Raw genomic sequence first — 17,908 nt, forward strand, 5'->3', positions numbered from 1 at the left:
AATGATGCCCTCACGTGACAAAGCTCCAGTGACCAGAAGCCCTGCCCTGGGCAGAGGAGTGATTTCACTGTTTCCCTCTTGGTGTACCTTGTTCTCATTGATTTATCTTGTCTTTAATTGGATTGCTTTCCTCCCTCCCTCCTTCCCTTTCCTAACTGCTTACACTTCAAAGAAGGATACATCACACTCTAAACTGCCTAGTCCTTCCATTTCTTGTCTTCAGGGTAACTCAGGGATTGAGGATCTAACTCCATCTTCTCTCCTCCTTCCCACCTTAATCTCTTCTCCATTCCCACTGATTTCCCAGGCTGGGGACAGCCTCACAAATTGAGGCTCCGTGCAATTCCTTCTTGATTTTGCCAACCTCCTTCTTACAGGGACCCCAAATTCATCAGGTTCACTCTCAGGGCCTGCACTGGTTTATTTGAAATTTGGTTGTGTTACCTCACCTTGGTATACTAGCTCTGATTTCTAACTAGGAATGTGTCACATGCTTTTTAAATGTAGCCCCTCCCACGAGCTCTTACAGTCCCCACCCCTTCCCCCCAAACCCAGGTGGCAGTCTGAGCTCAAGTTCCTGGACAATAGGCCATCCTGAGCTCATGGAGGGTGCCCAGGGAAGAGAAGGCAAACAGAGGAGGGAGGAGGAGGAGGCAGCAGCATCTGTGACTGTACCCAGATGGCCCCGTGTCCTGGTTTTGTGAATCAGATAGGAAGGCTGTGTGCCTTCAGAGTCCCGGTGAGCAGGCTGAGCTCAGAAAGAAGGAAAAGGGAAGGGCCTCCCTCAGGCCAGCATCTATCTCTAGCCCTCATTAGTTTCTATTTCCGCTGCTCCCAGGCTAGACTGCTGAGTCAGTGATGCTAACGAGCGACCGCGTGACTTCCCCGGCCACTTCCTGGGTCTAAGATTCGGGGCTTCTTGGGGACACTCTGAATAGGCTCAGCTTGATGCCCGGCGGGGTCAACAGGACTGCAAGAGCATCTAATGAATGCTTGGTTTGAGATAAAGGACAAGAACATCCAGGCACCAGGAAATGAAAATGGAAACATCGCGCGCATGTGAATACCTCCTTCTCAGAGCGGCTTGGAGGCGCCCAGTACAGCAAAGGGCGGTGGCTGTCTGGGATTCAGAGACAAGGACCTGCTATCCGTCCACACCCTCCTTCCCGCTGCCTGGCTGGCTGCCCTCAGCCCATGGCGCGATGGCTTCCGTCTTCCAGAACACTGTTTGCAGAAGCATTTCTACAGATGGAGGATGCCACAGAGAGAAGAAAGAACACGGCCCGGAGCCCAGAGACCCTGGGGGGATGTGGCTTATTCTGTGCTACTACTCAGGAAAGCCTCTTCCGTTTCCTCCTTTGAGAAGTAAAACTCCCCAGGTGACGAACTCATCCTACCTTCCAGCTCTGAAATTCTAAAACTCCATATGGGTCTATGTGAGCCATATGGGAGGAGTGTCCCCGAGTTCCCTCTCCTCCCCAAGCGGCTCCCGTCTCTGTATATTGTAGTCAATCCAGCTAGGTTTATACTTAAAGCAGAAGACAGAAATTCAATATTGTGGGAATTGGAGCATCTTGCCCTAAAATACAAAGCCGGTGTGCAGTTTCATGCGAGTGGGATAGCCGCAGCCTTGGAGGACACGAACGTCAGGACGGGTTTTGATACTAGATACTTAGAGATGGAGAGGTTTTTTTTTTGTTTGTTTGTTTTTAATAACTTTACCTTCATTAAAAAACAAACAAAATCTCAGTACCTAAGAAGGTGGCTGTGTAGTTCAGAATGTGGGCTCAGATCCATGCTCAACAGTGGTTCTGTCCATGGCACATCAGTAAATACATACATTGTAGGAACAAAGAAATAAATGGCTGACCGAGCCTTCTACCTGGAACATACCCCTCCCCTCTCCCCCCAAGGAAGACTGCTAGGGGGGTCCTCTGCTCAGGAACAAGTAGGTTCCTGTCTTATCTGGTGGCTTTTTCTTTTAAGTGGGAGGAAGTTCAGTTAAAAATTACTTCCTTGCCAGGCCGACATGGTTCAATGGTTGAGCATCGACCTATGAACCAGGAGGTCACGGTTCCATTCCCTATCAAGGCACATGCCCAGGTTGTGGGCTCGATTCCCAGTGTGGGGCATGCAGGAGGCAGTTGATCAATGATTCTCTTTCATCATTGATGTCTCTCTCTCTCCTTCCTCTCTGAAATCAATAAAAATATATTTAAAGAATTGCTTCCTTAAGTCAGACCCAAATTGCTCTTTGTGTTCCCTGTACCCTTGGCCCCAGCTAAGGCAGAAATGCATGTTCTCTCCTCCACACACTGTCCCCTACTTGACAGAGACCTTGTCTCTCACATTCTGGGTCAGAATCCCCAGACCCATTGGTTAGTGGCTTTGGGATGCACCCCCAAAGGTGCTTTTACAATTTACTTTCAGAATCCTGTTTTATTTTGGCTCCTATTAAAACAAATTTACAGTCCTTGAGCTCACACTAAAAGCTGCCTCTGGGGAGAAAGGCGAGCTAATTGTCTTCCCTGGGCTCAGCTATGCAGGGGGCGCTGGAGAGCTGACCACACCTTGGGCATTCACCAAGTGGGCACATCCCCTAAGGTGGAGATCAGACAGGACTAACCAGCACTCCCTAGTTAGTCTCAAGCCACTACCTGGGCAATAATATGTGCCAGGCCAGCGACTCTGCAAGCAGCCGGGTGGCCTACAACACCTTTTTTTCCCCCCACACACACATTCTAAGACATATTCATTAGTGAAATATCAGAAACCTCAGGGGCAGCATGTGCTTCTAATTCATTTTCCAATGTTATAATGAGCCAGGAGTGAAATTTTTAGGGTGAATTTAATTGACCTTTACAGCAACATCAGGCAGATTGGCTTAAATGCTATTAAAGCAAAATGTAACCCAGTGAGACTTTCTGGAAGGTTATCGGAAAATCTATCAACTTGTTTTTCTCTTAATTTTCATCAAGAAAAGAACAGATAGGTAGAGGGCACAGAAGGATGAACAGATGGAGAGACAGGAGAAGATTTAAACCGGAAGTGAGATGGGAAGGGCAGAGGGAGAGACATAAAACGGTAGAAGAAGGGGGGCGGGGAGGCCCTCGCCTCTCCCTGCCAAGGGGTTCTGTTTTCATCTAGATGTGCAAAGAAGCTACAGGTCACACTGGTCTGAAGTATTTCCAAAACATGGTCAGAGGGCAGGACCGTCTGCTCTTTATTCATATTTGAGGGTTGCTGTTGGGCCACTCTGGATGAGATAGAAGAGATCACCGGGAACAGAAGGTGACATTTTCTTTTGGTGGCTGACAGGGGCCTTCTCTCTGACTCCATTATCCCCTTCACCAAAAGGCCAGCTCAGTTCTCAATAAAAGGGACTCATGGAGAAGCCAGAAGGCCAGGCACGGGGCTGAGGAAACCCTGGGTTACTACCATCACACCCTTTGGGAAGCGGCTGACAGTCCAAGGATGGGTTGCCAAGCCCATGGCAAACTTGGCTCAATTCTAGGTAGTGCAAGTCCAAGAGAGCAGGCCAGTGGATTCGTTGACGCCCAAAGTCTGCATCCAAATCAGCATCCACCTATTTACCATGAACCTGGTCATGGCCTCTGGAACCCAGGCCCTTTTCACAAGTACAAAGCCAGTAGCACATGAGGTGAGAAACGTGTGTCCATGAAGGTGTGAACATCAGGGAAAGGATGCAGCCCCATTAACACGTCCTCCCAGGAAGAGCAGGTAAGAACTCAGGAGGGTAACCCAGGATCTGGGGCAGAGATCCAGGCGAAATGGAGAACAGAATGTGCGAGGAAGGAAGCTGAGGCTGAGCCAAGGATAGGGGACGGCATGGCCTCCCAGAGGATCACTCTGGATCATCAGTAGTAAGATAAATTACGCAGACCACAGGGCTCTTAATTAACTTCCCACCCTACTTAGGACTGGCTCAGAAATCACGCAGGGTTGAGTCAATGAGTGGAAAACAGTGCCGTTACCAAGAAAAGAGAATGGGTCTCTGTGCAGAAAGGAGGTAACACAGCAGGCCTGAGGCTGCTGTCCTTACAAAGGCAAGCTTGCTTGGTCCTTGGCTAGCATCAGGGACCTTGGAATTCTGGAAGATTTCCACTGTTTTCCACCTGAAAGGCTGGTCCCCTTGTGCCTGGGCTGTTTGTGCAGACAATGTGATGTGGTTTCTGCTGCACACCTGCTTTCCTCTGGGAATCTAGAATTTTGGGTACCTGACAGGCAGTGGGTGACTAATGACCAGCCCTACTTAAATTCATAGGCACCAAGTTTCTCAGGGGCTTCCCAGAGCAGACATCACACACATGTTCTGGGGGAAGAATGAGCTCTCTCTGATCACTCGTGGAAAGAGAACACACGCAAGCCTCCGTGGATGCCTCCAGGCTCTACCTGTGTCTTTGTCCCCTATGATTCAGCTGTGTGTTTTTACTGCATTTCTGCAAGAAGTTTATTCATCAGTGCACTTCTATGCTAAGTCCTGTGAGCCTGCCTAGGGAATCTCGCCATAAAAACTCCCCGGCTGGTTCTCATCCTACCCTCAAGCCGGAATCTCACATCTGCTTCGGAGATTTGTTTTGATACTCATGGAGGCTGTAGATATGAGCTGTGGCCCAATATAGATACATCAGCCCAGCAGTGACGAAGCTCTCTCTGCGCTCAGAGGACTCGAATAGATATTGCAGTTACTCATCTGTAAGGAAAACATGTTTCTTCTTGCCTAGGAACCTACATAGGAAAGAGAGGTGGGGAGAAAGTGAGAAATGATGGGGGGGAAAATGCCCTTACTAATGAGAACAATCTTTAATAGTGTCAGAAAGAGAAATATAAAAAAATAAATAAAAGAGAGGGAGGATTTCTAAAATGGAAATGCGAAATGTCTCAGAGTCTACCTTTACTATCATCATCGACAACTCTATCGTCTTTGGCACTATTCATTGTGCGCTTACAGTGCCAGGCATTTGCAAAGACCTTTACATACATAGGTTTTAGCTATAAGTCATAATGGGGTGCAATGGGTAATATTATTATCATCCCTGTTGTATATGATTAAACCGAGGGATAGAGAAAGTAAATAATGTGCCCCAGTTACAGGACTGGTAGGCAAAGGAATCAAGAGCCCATGCATGTGTATTTTTCAGGAGGATGAGGGAAGTCTCAAACATAGTGATGCTCTCTCACTCAATATTGTTAGACTTGTGAATGCGGTTGAAGAAGAGAAAGAGAAAATAGAGCATGACCCCTAAAGGGAATTTTTAAAAGAGAAAAGAGGCAGTGTCAGAGGACCCCTCAGTGTCCCTTAACATACCTGAATTCCCATGGCACATGTGGAGAAAACCACCAAGATATCAAAGATATTGTCTTCTAGCTCCAGATTTTCAGTCCTCAGTACAATTTTAAAGAAATAAGAGCTTTTTTTGAAACCTTCATTTTCAACTGTTTTATCTTTACTGGTCAGGATTACAGATTTATGGAACAATTTTAAAGATAACACAAAAATATTTACTCAACTGTGAATTGTATGAACACACTTTATATTCTCCCAAAATTTTACCAAGCAACAGGCAGGCACCTAATGTGTCTGTCAAATGGTGGTGGGCTGGATGAATGATATATGGATGGATAGGCACATGGACGGACAGACGGATGGATGGGTGGATGGATGGATGGATGGATGGACAATGAATGGACAGATGGATGGATGTGGATGGATGGATACTTAGATGCATAGGTGATTGGATGATGATGCATGTGTGGATAGATGGTCAGATGGAGGAATGAATGGATGGATTAGAAGATGAATGCATGGATGGATGCATAGATGGATGGATGCTGAAGGTGAAAATAGACTTTGAGGACCTGAAATCATTTCCAAGAAATGGAAGTATAGCAAACCCCTCAAAGGGTAAAGTTGTGACCTTTATGTTCCTAGTTTTCTGGGCAAACAATTAATTCTATTAGAAGAATTAACTTGCTCTCTACTGTCCGATCCCCTTTTGTACCAAAGGTACCCGAGGTACCCCCATGTGGAAGCAGGGATGGAGAAGCAATGGGCAGAGAAATGGAGTTGTTTGGATTCTTGCTAATGTCACCTGATTTGGAAATTTGCAATGAAGAATTAAGCCCCCCACACTGTTTGCTAGTCTTTCACTCTCTTAGTCCATGTGTCAGGAAGGAGGGTTCAGGCGTGTGGCTTCCCAGCAGATAGGGCTCCGCTTCCTACAGAGCCCGCTCACGCAAGTTCAGGGAACCAAGGTCCAGTTTCGGTGAGAACAAAACACCTGCAACTGCTACCACCTCCCTTGCAGGACTCTTCTCACTTAGCTTGGTGTCTTATTTTAATAGGCATGTAGCTCACCTGCACACAGGAGCCTCCTTGGCCCCGTGAATTGTTACCATGTATGGATTTGTTGATTTATTCAACAAATACCTAGCTCCTTACATAGCCAGGTTCTTTTTAGAGATGTGATGATGATTCAAACAGGGCTTCTATGTGCTTGTAACCCAATGGGGGGAAACTGATTCACAATTCAATGTTCTCATCCTGGAAGACTGGCAAAAACCTCAGCATAGTAACTAGCAGATGCATGTTTGACAAAGAAAAGTGAGAAACTGTACAGGTAGAAACGAGTGTGTGGGAACATGGGGGTTAACACGCCAGGCATATGCAATGGTGTGCACAGAAACAGTTGTGTAGTCCAGAATCTCCAAGGGCTCACAACAGTAAAACAGGCTGTGGAGGAAGGGGAGGGGTGGGGAGTGAGGAAGAGACAGAGTGAAAGGAAATAAAGACAAAGATTGTCAGGAACCAGACAATGAAGGGCCTTTTATGCTACGTGAAGGGGTTGGGGCTCTTTCCTGCCGATGACGGGAAGGCATCGGAATAACTGGATCCAATTTCTAGTTTAAAAAGGTCATCTCGTAGGAGGGCGGAGGATGATTGGAGGTGGGTGAACAGGAGATAAGGAGACCGGTTGGGAGACATGGCATGGGCTAGACAAGAGATAACAGGCCAAGATTAAGGTTTTAACAATGAGGATGGGAAAGATGTACACATGTGAGATGTCATTTAGTGAGCATGGAGAAGAGGGGAAATGCTGACTAGCTTTCAGATTTCTCAGTTTTTCCTGCTGCTTGCCCTGCAGGCATTATAAAGAGCAAGACAAGGCTCTGGTCCACAGGGAAGGAGACACATGCAAAGACAATCACAGCGAAGAGTCATACATTTTTTTTTCTGCCAAGTGAAGGTAGAGAGGCTGGAAGTACTGTGAGAGAGGGCACGTGGTTGCTTCCAGCTGCAAGCCTTGCAGGAAGCTGGCTGCACTGCTCAGAATGTGGGCAGGATTGAGCTGGGCCCAGGGAGGGAATGGCCCCCGATGCGGGAGAACAGGTGCAGCAGTGGGGAGCACGGCATTTTCTGAGCAGGGAAAAATAACTCAGCATTCGACTTTTGGAGAGGATGTATAGGTAGGGATTATGGGTGATAAAAATGAACAAATAGAGGACGAAGGAATTTAAATGAAGAGTTTAAACTTTTTTTTTTCTAAATCTGGGCCCAGGTTTCCCTAAATCTGTTGTGTGAAAGGCCTGTGTCCCAGGAGATGTTCAGAACCACTTTATAAAATGAGAGGCTTATGGTTAAATTAAGTTTGGAAAAGGATGGATTAAGTGAAGTTAAACAGGTGCCATTATTAATTGGCTTCTTAGATACTTTAATATTATAGACAAAGAAGAAGGAAGAGGATAAAGGCTACAGAGAAATAAAAGGGAAACACACAGGATGGGAAATGTGTAACTCGGTTCCAGCCCCAGATTCGTGGTTGTCAGCTGTGTGACCCTTAGAAAGCCACAGCAGACCCGCCGAGTTTGCTGGTCTGCAAAGTAGGCTATTAGAGCTGGGGCATGGCTTCATATGTTGAGCTTCTGCTGACATATTTACAGCTTCTAAAGGTGGCCAGGCCTGTTTTCAATGTTTCACAAATATGTATATACTAGAGGCCCAGTGCATGAAATTCATGCACCTGGGGGGGGGGGGAGGTCCCCTCAGCCTGGCCTGTGCCCTCTTGCAGTCCGGGAGCCCATGGGGGATGTCTGACTGACGGCTTAAGCGCGGGGAGCAGGCCTAAGCATCAGTCGGACCTCCTTAGTGCTGCTGTGGAGGTGAGAGAGGCTCCCACCACTGCCACTGCACTCGCTAGTCGTGAGCCCGGCTTCTGGCTGAGTGGTGCTCCCCCTGTGGGAGTGCACTGACCATCAGGAGGCAGCTCCTGCATTGAGTGTCTTCCCCCTGGTGGTCAGTGTGCATCTAGCAACCAGTCGTTCCAAAGTTTGGTCGATTTTCATATTAGCCTTTTATTATATAGGAGGATACTTTTGTCTACAAAGGGCAGTAACTTCTAAAGAAAATGTGCCTTGTATTTAGGCTGGAATCACATAAATTCTGTGTGGTAGTACTGGGTAGCTCCCATTCTAGATTACGAGGTTGTGAGCGAACAATCTGGTTTTTTGTTCATCATTTAATTTCCAGCATCTAGCCCAGCACTGGGGACACAGCAACTTAATATGTATGTGTTCAGCTTATTAATGAATGCTGGCCAGTCACTTTGAATGGTAAATATATGTGTGTATGTATATGTACTGTGTTTAAAGGAGAAAATGAGCTGCTGCTGAATATAAACTTAGGGAGACATTCTTATAAATGGTGCCATGGGAATTTAAACAATGACTAGTATTTTTTGCAAAATTTGGAGACTGTTGGTAAATCTCTAAATGTCTTTGAATTGTAAAATAATGTGGCACACAATTTTTGTGAAAAAAAGTCATTGTCTTCAATGTTTCCAAGAACAATGCTACTTTTAAAAAATATGTCTTTTTATTGATTTTAGAGAGGAAGAGAAAGGGAGAGAGTTAGAAACATCAACGATGAGAGCAAATCATTGATTGGCTACCTCCTACACGCCCCACCCTGGAGATGGAACTTGCAACTCAGGCATGTGCCCTGACCAGGAATCAAACCATGATCTCTTGGCTCATAGGTCAGCACTCAACCACTAAGCCACACAGTCTGGGCGATGCTACTTTTTAGAGACAGAGACTGTAGGGCCGTGGATGTGGAAAAGATCAGCACAGGCTGCTAGGAAGGGAGTGGACAATGAGGAAACCGAGACCATAGCCATAGGGTCTTATTTTACCCACTAGTGCAAGCACTAGTCACCTAGCACGGTGCCCCACCTACAGGGGGCAGTAGCCATGCATGGACTGTCTCATCCATCTAACAGTTCCATTTTTTCATTCATTCAACAAACATTTACTGGGTAGTCACCATCTATCAGAAATGGGGATCTGGCACTCAACACCATCGGCTATTCTATAGGGCATTTAATTAAACAATATTTCATGAGTGTCTATTATGTGTCAGGCACTAAGCTAGCTACTAAGGATGCAAGGATGAATAAGTCACAGTCCCCATTCCCACAGAAGTCAAAATCTGTTGAAGGACATGAGGGTTTCAAATCTGTAGGGACCACAGAGCTCTCCCAGTGCTGCACACAAAAAGGAGGAATCGGCAGAGAGACCTCATGGCATTCGGTGCTAAGAGATTTTGAGCATCCTCGAGAAAGACATGTACGTGGAGTTGTTAGGATACAAGTTAAAAGGCATTAATCTAAGGAGCAATGAAAGGCAACAAAATGAGATGAGCAAGTATAACCAGCTATTTGAAGAGATTTGGCAGTGACGGGAAGAAGACAAAGATTTGGCAGTTTGAGGAATGGCAGCATCAAAAGAATGTTCTTCTGCTCTGTCATCTGTTTTGCTTTATTTTCTTTTTGGTTAGGAGGGGGAGAGTCCGAGCATATTAATTAGGAAGTGGGAAATTCAAAAGGTGAACATTTCCCAGCAGAGTTACATGCAAAGATTTTCCATTCTCTGTGCTTCCATGCTTCTGAAGTTGGTATGGAGCCGCCATAGTTACTTGCCTTCAAATGAATAGCCCAAAATTACAGATATATCCAAAGTAGCCTAAGTTTCCCTTAGCAACTCATCTCATTCACGTTCTTTTACCCTCTTTAGGTGGTCAGCCTGTACCAGGTCTCAGAGTAACAAGTTCCGTGCCCTTGCTACCTGCTGGGTGTAGAAGTACTTCCTTTTAATTGCTCTAAATTTACCTTTCGAATCTGCACGTGGCGCCTCTTCATTCTGATGACCTAAAATGGCCACCTCATCTGTGTTCCCTGCCCGGCACTGACTGGCTGGGGTTCACTCCATTCCTGGGCCTTCCTTCCCGACCACAGGCATCACATCGTATTGGCCTCCCCCACTCGCATTTCCACTCTCACCCTCCTTCTCTGTACCGTCTGCGTGGCAGCTCAACTGTCAGCTCCACACAGAAACCAGGGCCCACCCGCCACACTGCTCAGCAGGAGAGAAAGCCTTAGTCCCAATTTGCCCGTGACACCCACTGTCCAGGTGCGATGATTAAGAATGCCCTTTTCACTTTCCAAAGCAATTCCGTGTGGCCAGTAAATTAAAATGTTCACTCTATTTAACAACCTCCAATGTCTTCCCGATGCTGTTAAAATAAAATCCAATCGAGGGCCAGAGATTCCGCTCTCCTCCTCCCTGAACGCATCCCGCCCCCTGCCCCACGCACTGCGCTGTGGCCACACTGGCCACTCTCTTCTGTCCCGACAGAAAGGCCACACTGACGTCCAGACTCCAGCCCCTGGTGTTTGCTCTGCGTACAGTACAGCCCCATCCACTTCCTGTGGCACCTGCCTCCTTTCTTCTCTCAGACCATAACTCAAACACCACCTCCTCGGGAAAGGCCCTCACCACCTGCAGGCAGCCATCGTCTGCCTCCCCCTTTAGCGCCTCCTCAGGGCTCATGAGTCACAGACGTTACCTATGTTCTGACTGTGTTATTTATCGCTGTACCTTTTTGCTCAAATGGTAGCTCCCTAAGGGGAGGGCCTGGCGGGTGTTGTTTATCACTGTGTACCGGGCACGTCTCACACCTGAGGGCACCTTTACCACGAAGACAGGCCAGACACCCTTTCGAACCCTGCGGCTGGGACCTCCCAGCGTTCACCCTCAGGGATGCTCTAGATTCAGAAAACACACTTCTTCCTCTGAGAACACTTCAGCTGCGAGACTCTTCTCTGAGGATCGATGCTTTCTTTGTGAGCCTTAGAAACAGAGTTGTCACCATGGGTCACCACGTGTCTGGGCTGCTTTCCTAACTTTCTATATGCATCTACCCCAAGCCCTTTCATTGTAGGAGAATTCCTATTATCAGCATTTCTACATTGTTATAGAAAGACCAAATATATTATTCAATGTGGGATTATATAAAGGATTCACATATTATGTTACTACACATAATATGAGCGCATAAATCGATTGTCACAGAAACAGCAGTTTGCGATGACATCGTTTTCAAAAGAACCTGCTAAATTGCTTATTGGGGATCACTCGGAGCCCACGCGGAGATGACAGGCCGGGTCCTCGGACTCTTAGCATGGCTCTCGGAACTGGCTCCCTGTAGAGGCAACCCAGGCAGCTCTCCAAATATTTGCTCCCAAGACAGAAGGGCAAATACTCAAGATAGTTTATACAAAAATCATTGTAGAACATTCCTCCTGCACACCCCCTACTGGGGATGTGCTCCCAACCAAGGTACATGCCTTGGACCGGAATCAAACCCGGGACCCTTCAGTTCACAGGCCGATGCTCTATCCACTGAGCCAAACGGGTTAGGGCTGGGAGGGGGAGTGATTTTGCAGGCAACACACACAGGCTGGGCCCTGCTTTGGTCTGAGGGGGGGTGATTTTGTAGGCGGCACACACAGGCTGGGCCCTGCTTTGGTCTGAGGGGGCGTGATTTTGTAGGCGGCACACACAAGGCCAGGCCCTGCTTTGGTCTGAGGAGGGGTGATTTTGTAGGCGGCACACACAAGCTGGGCCCTGCTTTGGTCTGAGGGGGGGTGATTTTGTAGGCGGCACACACAGGCTGGGCCCTGCTTTGGTCTGAGGGGGGGTGATTTTGTAGGCGGCACACACAGGCTGGGCCCTGCTTTGGTCTGAGGGGGGTGATTTTGTAGGCAGCACACACAGGCTGGGCCCTGCTTTGGTCTCTCCTGCCCATTGCCCTTCCAAGGGAAATGTCCCCAGGCTGCCAGATGTGGCTTCCCAGCTCTCTGCTGCTGCCTCCCTGATATTTCAACCATCAAATCTAATTCATTTACTTGCTTGCTCATTTACTTCTTCATCCATTATGATTTGCTCAGAAAATATACTGTCAGCATTGGCATCTGGCTATGATTACCTTACCCAATCAGTTGGGCAGTCACCTGCAGGATTCGGAGAACCCTTCAAGACAGAAAAATACTGACGGGTCAGAAGTCAGAACCAATTGAGAGGAGTGGGCCTCGAGCAGTAGTGTTCATCAGAATCCTAGGGAAGGTTTATTAAAATGCAGATCACCGTGGCACCCTGCAGGGGTCCAGCCCCGGCGGTCCAGGGGTTCCCAAAGGTGTGGACAGAGTCGGCAAAGAATGATTTACACGGAGACAGATTCTCCGTGGATCTTCCCTGTGCCTGGCTGAGGCCACAGAGAGAGATCCAGAGGCAAGATGAGCCTTTATTTTATAGTCAGAGGTAAACAAGGTAGTGGTTCCCATAATTACACTGTTCTTGTGAGTTTCACTTGTTTTGACCACTTTCTGCACCTCCCTCAGCCCATTAGCTTCCCAGATAAGATCTAGGGAGCCTCATAAGGTCAAGCCTGATTATGCTAAGAGGACTGTGCCCTCTAAGCTGGGACTTGTTTGTGACTTTGCCAACAGGTCAGTCCGAGGCTTAACCCTATAGCTGCTCCCCACAGCACCCGAGTTTCTGATTCAGTGGGTCACGGGCAGCACCCAAGAATCTGCACTTGTGACCAGCTCCTGGATGGTGCGAGGCCTCCTGGGTCCCTAGGGGAGTGAATGGATGGGAGGTGCTGGGTCGTTTGAGAACCACTGGTTGAGAATCTGAGATGGTGGAAGGAGGGTGGCCAAACATCCCGGTTTTCCTGAAACGGAGGGATGTCCTGGGAAGTGAGATTTTTGGTACTAAAGCTGGGGCAATCTGGGCAATGCTGGGCAAACCTGAACTAGCTGGCCAGCCTAACTGGCAGTGAAAACAGGGCACTGTGGACAGGCCATCAAGTGGGGACTTGGGGGACAGGTGAGCCAGTGCATATCAAGAGGATTGCAAAGAGGGGCCTGCTTATGGTTCGTTCCTGATGTGGAACACATGTTCCTTAAGGGCAGGACCACATATTCTTCTCTTATTACCAGCATCTAGCATAGTGTTGGGCATGCAGCAGGAGATTATATTTTTTAATTAAAAATTGTTGTAGATGAACTATCTGCCCGAATGTTCAAATGAATGAATGAGTGAATAGATGGATGGATGGAGCGATAGGTGGATAGTGGAGAGATGAATGGATGGATGGATGGATGGATGAACTCTGCCAGCCTAACTCTTCCCTCAAACCTTGTTCACACCTCTGCTCCCAAGGGAACCTTCCAAAACTAGAGAAAGAGGCAGTTTTAAGTGAATTGGGGAAAAAGGGGAAATGGTTAAAATGGATGTTATTGAAATGTAGGGTTTTCTGTTTTAGAAAAATTAAGGGTGTGGGAGCCTCTGTTTTAGTAAATGTTTGGTATGCTCAGAAAGTAAATACTGTCAGTGAGCAGGCAGCATATTAAGGTGACAGGGAGGCAGTTTTGAGCCCCGTTAGATATTAATTTCCCATGGATCATCTGTCTGCTTGCTCTCTCCTTGTTTGAAGTTCCCAAGGCTGGAGGCTTCAAAGCACACATGGACTGCCATTGGCACACAGCTCCCGGCTCCACGGGGAGCCGCCTCAGCAGGTTACAGCACTGTCCCTGCAGGAGCCTCCCGCACGCTCCCTCTGTCAGTCGCTGCCTTTCTCTCCACTCCAGAACGCCCAGGACAATTCTATCAGCAAGGCCAGCAGCCGGTGATAAAGCCAGCTCAGCCCCAGCATGGAGCGTCCCAGGCCCTGGCTCCAGAGGGGCACATTGATTTAGGAAATGAAAGGCACAATGACCTCAACCCTTCCTCAGAACTCCCACCCACACTAGAACTTCCTCTTCCCACTTGCTCCTTTCTCACTCTTCTTCTCTACCCCTCTCTCATTTTTTCTCTTTTATCCTACCAAAAATTTGAGTAATGTGTGGGTCCTTCTTACAGTCATCATTTGACAAAGTTATGTGAACTATTCATTATGGCTGTTCCATGCTGGGTGGGGATGGATGATGCTTCCTGTCCTCGAGCAGATCACTGATAGGACCAGAATAGCAACATGCCCTATATCAGTGGTTCTCAACCTTCCTAATGCCGCGACCCTTTCATACAGTTCCTCATGTTGTGGTGACCCCCAATTTCATTGTTACAAATTGAACATAATTAAAGCATAGTGATTCATCACAAAAACAATATGTAATTATATATGTGTTTTCCGATGGTCTTAGGCGACCCCTGTGAAAGGGTCGTTCGACCCCCAAAGGGGTCGCGACCCACAGGTTGAGAACCGCTGCCTTATATGGTGCTCTAAGGAGACTTCTATAAGGAAAAGTGACAAAGGAGGATGCTGAACCCTGTTGCAAAGGATAAGGGGGGAAGTTCGCAGGAATGGAATGATTTCTCCTGACCTCACACCACCAGGCACCAGACATACAGCACATGTTCTCCCAGGGCATGGAAGAGTATAGGCCAGCCGACTGGGAAAGGAGTTTTAACTCAGTATGAGAGTTTAGAAACAGGCAATCCTAGAGATAACCATAGGAGAAAACAGCCCTCTCTCCTGAATTTGAAAATGCTATTTAAAAAAAAATATTGATTTTTACAGAAAGAAAGGGAGAGGGAGAATGAGAAACATCCAAAAACTGCCTTCTGCCCGCCCCCTATCAGGGGTGGCGCTCACAACCTGGGCATGTGCCCTGAGCAGGAATCTAACCAGCAACCTTTTGGTGCCCGGGATGATGCTCAACCCACTGAGCCACACCAGCCAGGTCTGAAAAGCTGGTTTTTATATTTACTAAAGGATGATAACCACATTGAATGGAAATGTTAGCTCAACGATAAAAATAAAAAGAGTTCTGACTTGTGAACAGGGCATCATTTAATCACTTAGGGTTTCCACTGTATATTTGCGGAATGCAGGTCCTGGACTACACATCCTCCAGGCTCCTTCATTGTCCCACATTTCACAGATCTGGGACACTAAGCGCCCTATTGCTGAATGGAACCAAAGACTCTGATCCTTGGGATCTTTACTATAGTTTTTACTTTCATTTAATAATTCATTTAGACTTTTTTTGACACCAATAATTACATAGAGCTTGAACTGAAAGTACTCTCCTTTAGATTTGGCAAAGCAACCAACTGACCATAGTAAAACTTGGTTCTCCTCAGACTAAAGCAAGTAGCAACTCAGATATGGACACTCGGGGGGAGGGGAGGGTGTGTGTACCCACTAACAGTATCAAGACAGCTGTGGTACAAATGACTGCCTGCCAAGATGGGAAGACAAGAGAGGGGGGCTGAGAGAACGTCTCTGGACTCTCAGCTCTGCTCAGCAGACATAGCTGTTGAAAGTAGCCTGAAAAATAACCTGCTGCCTATTCTTCTAATCTAGAAATCCTAGGCCCCAGACCCTCCCCTCCGCCCTCACCTGAATTGAAGATGGTGCCCTTTGTTTATAGTAATTTCCTGCCAGGTCATGTATTGACTAAACAATCCGAGGCAAATCCGATGGCACAGCCTCACCTGCTGACCTCCGTTTGAACATTGATTGTTGCTGCTCACCTCGATAGACCATTCCCTTCAGCAGCCACTACCGACCCCAAGGAATTTCAGCTAATCCATGATTTTGTTTGTATTTTGGTTTTCTTTAAGTGAATCAAGAGCAATGACCTTATACTTGGAAGGACAAGACAAACTTATATGTCAAGGAAAGAATCCTACTCTAGCCAACCCACCCTCCCTCCCTACTCTGGGTCTCACTGGTAGAAATGCATACTCTGCAGGGACAAGAAGAAAGGAGTGACTTGATAGTGTAAAGCTAGACTTGCCCATCCCAGAGACAATTAAGTGGAAAAGGCAAGGAAATAACACTAGCTTTTGTGTATGTGTGTGTGCAGCCACAATGGGCTAATGCCCTATAATAGCTGGTAGGATGTAGATTTAATCTAGTGAATAGACTAAGTGCATATTCATTGTCTATTATTAATTGTGTAGCAATCCTTCACTTCAAACAGTATAATTGCTAACCCAAATACCCAAAGCTGCAACTGTGAATGTGAAAGTGCATTTTGCCTGTCAATAGAATGGTTTCAAGTGTTTAGATTTTCACGACTATCAGCAGGCCATTAAAGCTAATCCCAGGCATTAACTTACTGGTAATGGTCACTGTAACCTGCACTTAAGCATCATGAGTACAGACCACGTGGAGATTTTCCAGGTAAGGGTCATAGTCCTCAAAGGACCCAAGCAACTACCTGACCCCAAACTTACTAGGAACAACTGCTCTAAATTTCAATCTATCTTGGGAAGAGGATCTGTGTTCTCAATTCTTCTTCTTCTCAATTCTTAATTTGTCTAAATATTGGGCATTGTTTTAAACATGCCATGGGTAAGCCAAAATAACTAAGCTTAAAAATCTAACTATATTGAGTTCATTTAGTCTCATATAATGATTACTAGAGGCCCATTGCAGGAAGATTCCTGCAAGAATAGGGCTTCCTGCGGCTGGAGCGAAGCAGAGAAGGGAGCAAAACCTGCCGAGGTGGGCTTCCCTCCCACCTCCTCCGCCCGCTTGCTTCTCTGCAGCTTTGCTCCCTTCTGCAGCGCTTGGCTTGGCTTCCTTCTGCGTTGTCTTCAGTCTTGGCTCCTCGCCTGCGTATGCAAATTAACCGCCATCTTTGTTGGGTTAATTTGCATACTCGACTAATTGGCTGGTGGGCTTAGTGGAGTGACACCGATTTGCATGTTTCTCTTTCATTAGTGTAGATTATCACCTCTTTTTAGAGATGAGGAAACTTAAGTTTTACAAGAAGCAAAATAGCTTGCATAAGAAAAGTCAGTTATTTGGAAATTATCTAAGGCACCTTTTCTTTCCTGGAAACATGGAGAAGTGATATAATAAGTTAGTGACTCAAATAGCACTCCTTAATTTATGAAAAATAGGACAAAACAGTGTTGGAACTTCACAATGCATTGTAATGTAATTAATACCATTCGCAAAGGAGAAGATTTGGTTTTTAGTTCTGGCTCTGATATTTCCTAGAAGTGTGCTTGATGCCAATCTGTTGCCTTTCAGCGCTTGGATAAAAATCAAGGGCAATGCCAAACACGAAAGTTCTTTGTAAGAGACTATCTACATGTTGGTTACTAGCAATATATTGAAAATGAACATGCACATTAAAGTTATCAAAAGTCAGAGGTAAGTGGAGCTCTTCAAAAAGCATTGAAGAAGGGGCTGACGTAAAGAATGAATACTTCATGGGATGCACGCGTTCTCTGTAATAACATCCATCACGACCTTGCCCACAGCCTTGCAGGCAGCTGAAGGCTACATTATGATGGATATCATCACATTATTAGGAAAGCGACATTCATATAGACAAGACAGATTCCAAATGGCCACTATTTAATCTTATTGGAGGAGACAAAATGAATCAACTATCTACTAGTAATACAAATAATCAAGAAAACTTAAACTTGAGAGTTATGAGTGCTTGAAGGGTTCCATATTTGTTTAGGTGAAATTGAAGGTGAAAGATAAAAGTTAGACCTTCATAGAGGAAAGAAAATT

General features: G+C 46.5%; 1 protein-coding gene across 3 annotated transcripts in view; it reads right to left on the reverse strand.

The window, feature by feature from the left end:
- NTM (neurotrimin) overlaps positions 1-17,908 on the reverse strand; it is an 846,452-nt gene that overhangs the window by 427,985 nt on the left and 400,559 nt on the right. The window contains exon 4 of one of the 3 annotated variants that reach the window (XM_023761994.1): positions 8,075-8,083. The exons of the other annotated variants lie outside the window; for them this stretch is intronic. The gene's annotated coding sequence lies outside the window, so the exon portion shown is untranslated. The remainder of the gene's footprint in view (positions 1-8,074; positions 8,084-17,908) is intronic. 3 annotated transcript variants of the gene reach the window in all.

This window comes from Myotis lucifugus, unplaced genomic scaffold (genome assembly GCF_000147115.1).
Source record: "Myotis lucifugus unplaced genomic scaffold, Myoluc2.0 scaffold_225, whole genome shotgun sequence".
NCBI classification, from domain to species: Eukaryota; Metazoa; Chordata; class Mammalia; order Chiroptera; family Vespertilionidae; genus Myotis; species Myotis lucifugus.